General features: G+C 46.2%; 1 pseudogene; it reads left to right on the forward strand.

Annotated features, from left to right (window-relative positions):
- LOC101994853 overlaps positions 1-7,991 on the forward strand; it is a 14,007-nt pseudogene that overhangs the window by 799 nt on the left and 5,217 nt on the right.

Consider the following 7,991-nt stretch of genomic DNA (forward strand, 5'->3'; position numbering starts at 1 on the left):
TTTTTTTTTTTCTCAGTGCTACCCTGACATTAAGGCTAAACTTAGACGTTTGGAGAAAGGCCCCTTATCCCCACCAGCAGAAGTCTTAGAGTTGGCTTTTAAGGTGTACCACATGCAAGGAATGACAAAGCCCACAATCATCACTGTCACGTGCTAGCCATGGCCCCCTGACTGGCCAAGGTGACAGACCACCTGATCCATGCTGTCCATGCTGCTTCCTTGCCCCCTGGGGCTCGAGAACCAACAGACCCATGTTTCAAATGTGGCAGAACTGGTCACTGGGCCCAAGCATGCCCTAATTCTCATATCGGTCCCTCGAGACCTTATCCAAGATGCCATAGGGAAGGACATTGGCCAGTCGATTGTCCTTGTGCACATCGTGACATGGAGACATCAAACCCAGAAAATTTCCAAGTTGACCTTCTAGGTCTGGCCATGGACGAGTGAGGCTGCCTGGGCTCCTTTGACCCAACCACAACCATCATCTGTAATAGGAAGCCACAGATAAACATCACAGTATCCGGATGGCTCATATCCTTTCTCTTGGACACCAGAGCCACATACTTGGTACTGAGGGAATTCTGGGGGCCTACCTCTTCTTCTAGTTTCCCTATTGTTGGGGTTAGGGGAACAGCCTTATCTACATCAGCAGACCCCACCACTTAACTGTGTTTTAGGGATATTTATCTCCCTCATTCATTTTTAGTCATGCCAACCTGCCCAGTACCTCTCATGGGAAGGGATTTTTTTTTTTAGCAAAAATAGGAGCTTCCATTTCATTTGATCCTCCCATTCACCTTACCCCAGATTCACCAGAATCTCCCCTCCTCCCCCTTCTAGCCTCCCAACCTCCCAGCTCCAATGTGTCTTTTCCTCTACCAGGCTCTCAGGTGAACCCCCAAGTCAGGGACACCCAAAACCTCTCTGTTGATAAATGCCATTTCCCCATTGTTATCCAATTACAAGATCCTACTAAGTATATTACCCAAGCTCAGTAACCCCTCTCTCTCCAGAGCTTCAGGGGACTTAAGTCTAATCTCTGACCTTCTAAGAAAAAAGCTCCTTCGCCCCACCTCTTCTCCCTTTAACACCCCTATGCTTGCTGTTAAAAAACCTAAGGGAACCTATCGCCTGGTTCAAGACCTCTGGCTCATTTACTCCGCAGTGGTCCCTCTTCATCCTGTAGTGCCTAATCCTTAAACACTTCTTTCCACTATCCTCCCAGGAACCTCCCACTTCTCAGTTCTAGATCTCAAGGATGCTTTTTTCTCTGCTCCTCTCATCTCTCAATCTCAAATTATCTTTGCCTTCACCTGGACTGAGCCTGACACTCACCTCTCCACACAGCTCACCTGGACTGTCCTACTCCAGGGATTCCAGGACAGTCCACACCTGTTTGGCCAGGCTTTAGCTTCTGGTCTACTCTCACCATCTCTCCCTAAGTCTAAACTCATACAGTATGTAGATGATATTTTACTCTGCAGCCCATCCTTGGAGATCTGCAAAACTGATACCTCTGCTCTTTTAAATTTCCTGTCCAAAAGGGGATATAGAATCTCACCTTCCAAGGTCCAGCTGTCTACCTCTCAGGTAATTTACTTGGGATTAACTATTACCCCAACCAAAAAAGCTATTATCCTAGACAGAAAAAAGCAAATTCAGTCCCTTGCAGTTCCTTCTACAAAAGAAGAGGTTTTATCATTCCTAGGAATAGCTGGCTTCCTGCGTTCCTGGATCCCCTCTTTTTCTCTCCTCACCTGCCCCTTATACAAGGCAGCTCTCAGCTCTCTGCATGAGCCCCTTCTCCATACCATTACTAAACCCTTCCAGAGACTCCAGCAGGCCCTTATCCAGGCCCCAGCTCTTCATTTCCCAGATTTAACTCGTCCCTTCTCCCTCTATGTAATAGAGGAGGGATATGCCCTTGGGGTCCTAGGGCATCAGCTGGGACTTTCCTTTGCACCTGTAGCATACCTGTCAAAGAAGCTGGACCTCACCACTCGGGGCTGGGCACCCTGCATACGTGCTTTAGCGGCCACTGAGCTTTTTATTCCTGAGTCAAAGAAACTAACCTTTGGGTCACCCACCACTGTCTTCTCCCACCACATTCTGTCCCATCTCTTAACTTACAAAGGCTTACAAACCTGACCCCTTTTCTGAGTCCTTTCCTTCCAGGTGGCACTAGTAGAAGATGCCACACTCACTTTCCAATCCTGCCCACCCCTTAATATCTCAAATCTCTACCTGAACCTAACATTAATTATTCCCCATCTCATTCCTGCATAGAAACCTTAGAGGATCTGCCCCACCCCTCACATATACAGGAGGGCAAACTGTCCCAGGCCACTTATACCTGGTACACAGATGGCAGCTCCTTTTTATGTGAAGGGACCCATAGAGCAGGCTATGCCATAGTGTCAGATACTGGAGTGGTGGAGGCACAGGCACTCCCTGTTCATATCACTAATCAGCAGACTGAGTTAATAGCCCTTACCCATGTCTTCCAGTTAGCAAAGGGACAATCTTTAAATGTTTACCCAGACTCCAAATATGCCTTTCATATCCTCCTGTCCCACACAGCTATCTGGAAGGAGCGTGGGCGTTTTACGATGAAAGGAGGATCCATAAATAACTCAGGTTACATTATGGACTTGTTAAAAGCCTCCCATCTCCCCAAAGATATAGGAATTATTCACTGTCGGTCTCATCAAACCGACAGTTCTATTATTTTCAAGAGAAATAACTGGGCTGACCAAGCAGCTAGAACAGCAGCATTCCAGAGCCCAAACCTACCTCAATCACCTCAGGGGGTTCATACAGTACAGCCCACATTCACCCTGACACCCAGCAAATTCTGTCCTACCTACATCAGCTCTTTCGTCCAAATAGCAAAGCTCTGTTTCATTTTGTCAAGGCTCACCTCTAATCCACCCTGAGGACTTAGAATTCTTAAAAGCTATCACTACCTCCTGTCAGATCTCTCAAAAGTCAGATCCCAAGACCAAATACCATAGCTTCCCTTTCCCTACCAACCAGGTCAGGGCTCCCTTCCAGGAACTGACTGGCAGCTGTATTTTACTCATATGCCCTCAGTCAGAAGAGTTAAATATCTCCTGGTCTTGGTTGACACAATGTCTGGGTAGATTGAAGCATTTTCCACCACTAACAAGAGGACCCAGACAGTTTCTGATGTTCTTCTCAGAGAAATCATCCCTGGTTTGGAATTCCAACCTCTCTTCAGTCGGATAATGGCCCGAGTTTACCTCACAGATCTCTCAAACTTTATCTAAGGCTCTTAACATTCCTGGCATTTTCATATCCCATACCATCCTCAGTCTTCAGGGAAGGTAGAACGAACTAACCAGTCCTTAATAAATGTTCTTGTTAAGATGTTATAGGAGCTTCACCTTGACTGGGTAAAACTTTTGTCTCTGGCTCTTCTTAGGCTTAGGGCTCTCCCCAAAAGCCCCCTTTCCATCTTGCCCTTTGAACTCACGTATGGGTGGCAGGTTTTAACCCCCAGCCTCTCACCTAAAACCTCTCCCCTTCCTGGTCACCTGCTTACTCCGCTGTTATCCCATCTTCTCTCCCTATTATGGGATTTTACCAACCACTCATTACCTCAGCCATGTGACAATTCATACCCACCCCTGATTAAAATAGGGGATCAGGTACTATTTTCTCCCCCAGATCAATGCCCCTCTCCCCTAAATGGCAGGGCCCCTTTAAAGTAATTCTTGTAACTCCCACAGCTTCCAGGCTCAAGGGACTCTCTCATCGGATCTACCTGTCTTACTTTAAACCTTTTACTCTTCCAGCTCAAGATAATCCCTCCTATTCAGTAACTCAAACAGGGCCCTGCTCCCTTAAGTTCCAGAGGACATCAAGATCAGCCACTTTTTCTCCAGTTCCAGAAAAATAAAAGTCTCATCCTTACTCAACTCTCCTGTGGCAAAACCTCCATATATTCTTCTTCCTCTTTTTCCTATCTGCTTTACCAACTTCTCTATATCTCCAATGTCATACTTAAATTTCCAGTTATCCACTCAGCTGTTATCACAGGGACCATCATTAAACACAGAGCCAGAGGTACAAGGATTGGCAAAAGCCCAGGTGGTAAGAAACAATAACAAGTTTGAGGACATTCACAACAGACTTTAACATAACAGGTTTGCCAGGCAGTGGTGGCGCACGCCTTTAATCCCAGCACTGGGGAGGCAGAAGCAGGTGGATCTCTGTGAGTTTGAGGTCAGCCTGGTCTACAAGAGCTAGTTCCAGGACAGGCTCTAAAACTACAGCAAAACCCTGTCTCGAAAAACCAAAAACCAACCAACCAAACAAACAAACAAAAAAACCCAAAAAAAACATAACGGGTTTATCACTGACTGCAGCAGTGTCTCCTGGATGCTAAGGTAATAATACCATGATGCTAAAGAGAGCAAGTGCCTGAAGATTTGCTTCAGGCAAAAAACATTGAGAGGTCCAATAATTCCCCTTTCTAATGATTACCCCTTATTTTCCCTCCCCTCTCCCCACTGTATTCTATTCTAACACTATACCATCGTAATCATAAGCTTTTAATATGTCTAGAATTTTTTTTCCAAACATTTTTTCATAAGCTCCAGGGAGCCAATTGGACCTATCTAAACAGACCAGACTCACCCAGAGTAAGTATCATTCAATTCTTCCCTTATCATTCCTGGTCTTGGGAACCCCTGGGAAATTCCCTCCTCTACCCCCCAAAAGCCCCCTACTATCTTCTGTCTTGGGACTCTCCTCCCTTAGTCACCAGGATCTCAATTTTTTTTCCAGACATAATTTTCTGCCTTTCCAGCATCTTGCGAGGTTCAAGCTGCCAGCCAGCCAGTTCCACAGAGCCTGGAAAAAACACACAAGTAATCAGCCACCCCAGGACATGGTCAAGCCTCTCAATTCTCTGACGCCCACAAAATCAGCAAAAAGCAGTCTCTAGAGACCTGACCATGCCCACAAAATCATCAGGAAGCAGTCACGAGAGGCCTGACGATGCACCATTCCCACCCATTAAAGACCCCAAACTCCCCAAATTTTTATAATAAACAAAAGGGTGGAATGTTATAATTTCAACAATATGGCTAACACTTCTGGGTTCCAGGGCCACGCATGTGTGGAGAATCCCTCAGGCATGACCCACTTGTGGCATGGTTTATCACCTCTGTATGATGCAGCTGTGTGAGCCCTTGCACGCATGCATGAGCTGTGTCATCTGTATGATGTAACCACATCGTCCCCCTGTGCACGTGTGCTAGGTAGCCCTTAAAAGCTGGATGGCACCATCTTCAGTTCTCTCTCCCTCTCCCTCTCCCTCCCCCTCTCTCTGCACACCGACCTCACCAGGCCTGCACACACCCCCCCCACCAATAAACTCCTAAGCAGGTTTGTTGCGTGTTCCACGTTTCCTTCTCACTTGCACCAGGTAATTTTGGTGCTGAAGATCCGCTACAGGGCTTGGCGCTTGTGTTCTAGCAACTGAGCCATGTCCCTCAACGCAGCTCTTTTTGGGTTTTTATTTATTTATTTTTTCACATTCATTTATTTTATGTATATGAGTGTCCATGGGCATGTGTATCTCTGCACCACATGTGTGTCTGGTGCTTGTGGCGGTCAGAAGAAGACGCTGGGGCCCATGGCATTGGAGTTCTGGACCGTTGCTTTGTGGGAGCTGGGAGTCAAACCTGGGTCTTCTACAAGAACAAGTGCTCTTAGCTACTGAGCCAGCCCTGTAGTCCCCCAGCTCTTCACTTTCCCCGCCTATGTAGAGTCACAGAGTTCGTGTGCCATTTTCCTCTGATACTAGGAAGACTGGGTCATTCTTGAAGTTCTTAACCTCATCAATAAAACATTCCTGGACAGACCCTAACAGAAGCTCAAGGACAGTTTTCTTAGAGGCTAAAGAAAGATTACAGGCAAAAATAAATAAATAATAAAATAAAAATAAATAAAAAAATTTAAATAAAAGAAAGATTACAGGCCAGGCAGCTATAAATCCTGCAGAAAAAGCTATGCTATTTGAGTTAAGCTGCTAAGGAGGACAGACAGACGGTCAGATAAGCAGCCATATGGTGGGGAGGGGCGCTTCAGAGAAGTAAATCCTGAAGTGTCACAGAAACCTTGCTTAGAAAAGGGACTGAAAAGCCAGACAGAGATGGCATGTGCCTTTGATCCCAACACTCCCGAGGCAGAGACAAGCAGATTCTGTAGGCTAGCCTGCTGTACAAATTGTAACAACAAGGGTTGTTACAAAGAGAAACTCTGTCTCAAAAAACAAACAACACAAATAAAAATAAAAGAAGACGAAGAAAAGGGACAGAAAGACAAAAAGTAAAAGCTGTGTTTTGTTTTAAGAAGCATAACTGAGCTCTGTAAGTTATTGGAAAAGGTAAGGATGGGGGATTCTGGGAAAGAAAAGGACATTGTTTCTATAGAGGGCTAATTATTCAGCTCCTTTATTTTAAATGTTTTATTCATTTTACATACCAGCCACAGTTCCCTCTCCCTCCCCTCCTCCCCCCTCGCCCCACTCCACCTCTAACAGTTTAAGGTGAGCTCCCCTTTCTGAGGGGTGGGTTTTTGGCCAGGTGATTGACCCGCCCAATTGGACTATAGTTCAGGCACGACTCCACCCAGTTGAAGATAACATTCTTTTGGTTAGGAAGCTATCTATAGTTTTTCCCGGAACGGTTCTCCAATTTGCTACTGATACAGCAGCTGCTGCCCCAGCTCTCTCCCTCTGGTGTAGAGCCTTGTGTCCCTACAGCACCTCAGGCCACTAGAGAGCAGACTGTATACCAAGTTGTCTTTGGGATGTTCCACCACTTGTAAGGCAAGCCCTAGAAAACAGAAGGTGCTTACTAAGGGGTTACAAAGTAACTCACCACATTTAAAACTGAAAGCATTTCTCCAGAGTTCTGTTAATCCTCAGGCCAAAGTCTCAGAAAGCCTGGTTGAACTTTAAGCTTTCCCGAGAGTACTAGATAAGGGTTAGCTCTGGTTCCTCCTGCCCCCAAGGGTGGGGCAAATTAACCATTTCAGATGTGTATGCGTGTATTGATTTCTTGACTGGAGTAGGCTTTGGCCATTTACAAATTGAAAAGCCCTCTGGCTGCTCATTTATTTGCTCTCTGGTTCATTCTGCTCTTCCTGCCCACTTTAAGCTTAGCCTAAATGACATAACTTCCCTTAGTTACTCCCCCACAGCGCAGGCCTGTGGCTTCCCTGCAAGGTCAACTTTACAGAAAGTTTTGAGCTTAATTAAGGCAATCAGATCTGTCTCAATCAAACTCTTCAAACCCAGCCTCGTGTTTCTGTTGTTTTTAAAAAGAAAGATTCTTGTCTGGTAGCTCAGGTTGGTGTCAGACTTACCGTCCTCGTGCCTCAGCTTCCCAGTGCGGGGGGATAACAGGCTGCCGGCTCCAGTCTAAGGTTCCTGTTGGCCCTCACATCTCTAACTCAACATGGAAGGTGTGATGTTGTAACTGGAGTGTAGAGTAAGTTTTTTGAGGGAATGAAAGGATTCTGTTTTGAAACAGTACTCCTGATGCCAGAGGGCTGGGACCACCTTTGGCTGATTTGGCAATGTGGAAGCTTATCTTTTCAATCATAGCTGTTAAGTGGAAAGGCCATGGGCTGGGGGTGTGGCTTTGTGGCAGGGCTCCTTCCTGAAAAGGAAAGAGTGAGAGGCAAAGGGAAGAAGGGAGCAAGACAGAGCGGGAGGGAGAGGGAAAGAGGAAGGCTGGTCTCGTGATTTGGTTTATAATATACCAACCCACCAGTTTTCACTTGCTCTTTCTTTTGCATGCATGGGCACACAAGTTTTTGAGTTCATGTGGAAGTCAGAGGGCTATGTGGGTCTTTCTCAATGTTGTGCTTTCCTGTCGCTTTAAGGGACAAGCCACGCCCACTCCCATTACCTCTGACCTGCCCGCTGCCATCTTGGGCCCTTCCTTTTCTGC

This window comes from Microtus ochrogaster, chromosome 8 (genome assembly GCF_000317375.1).
Source record: "Microtus ochrogaster isolate Prairie Vole_2 chromosome 8, MicOch1.0, whole genome shotgun sequence".
Classification (NCBI taxonomy): domain Eukaryota; kingdom Metazoa; phylum Chordata; class Mammalia; order Rodentia; family Cricetidae; genus Microtus; species Microtus ochrogaster.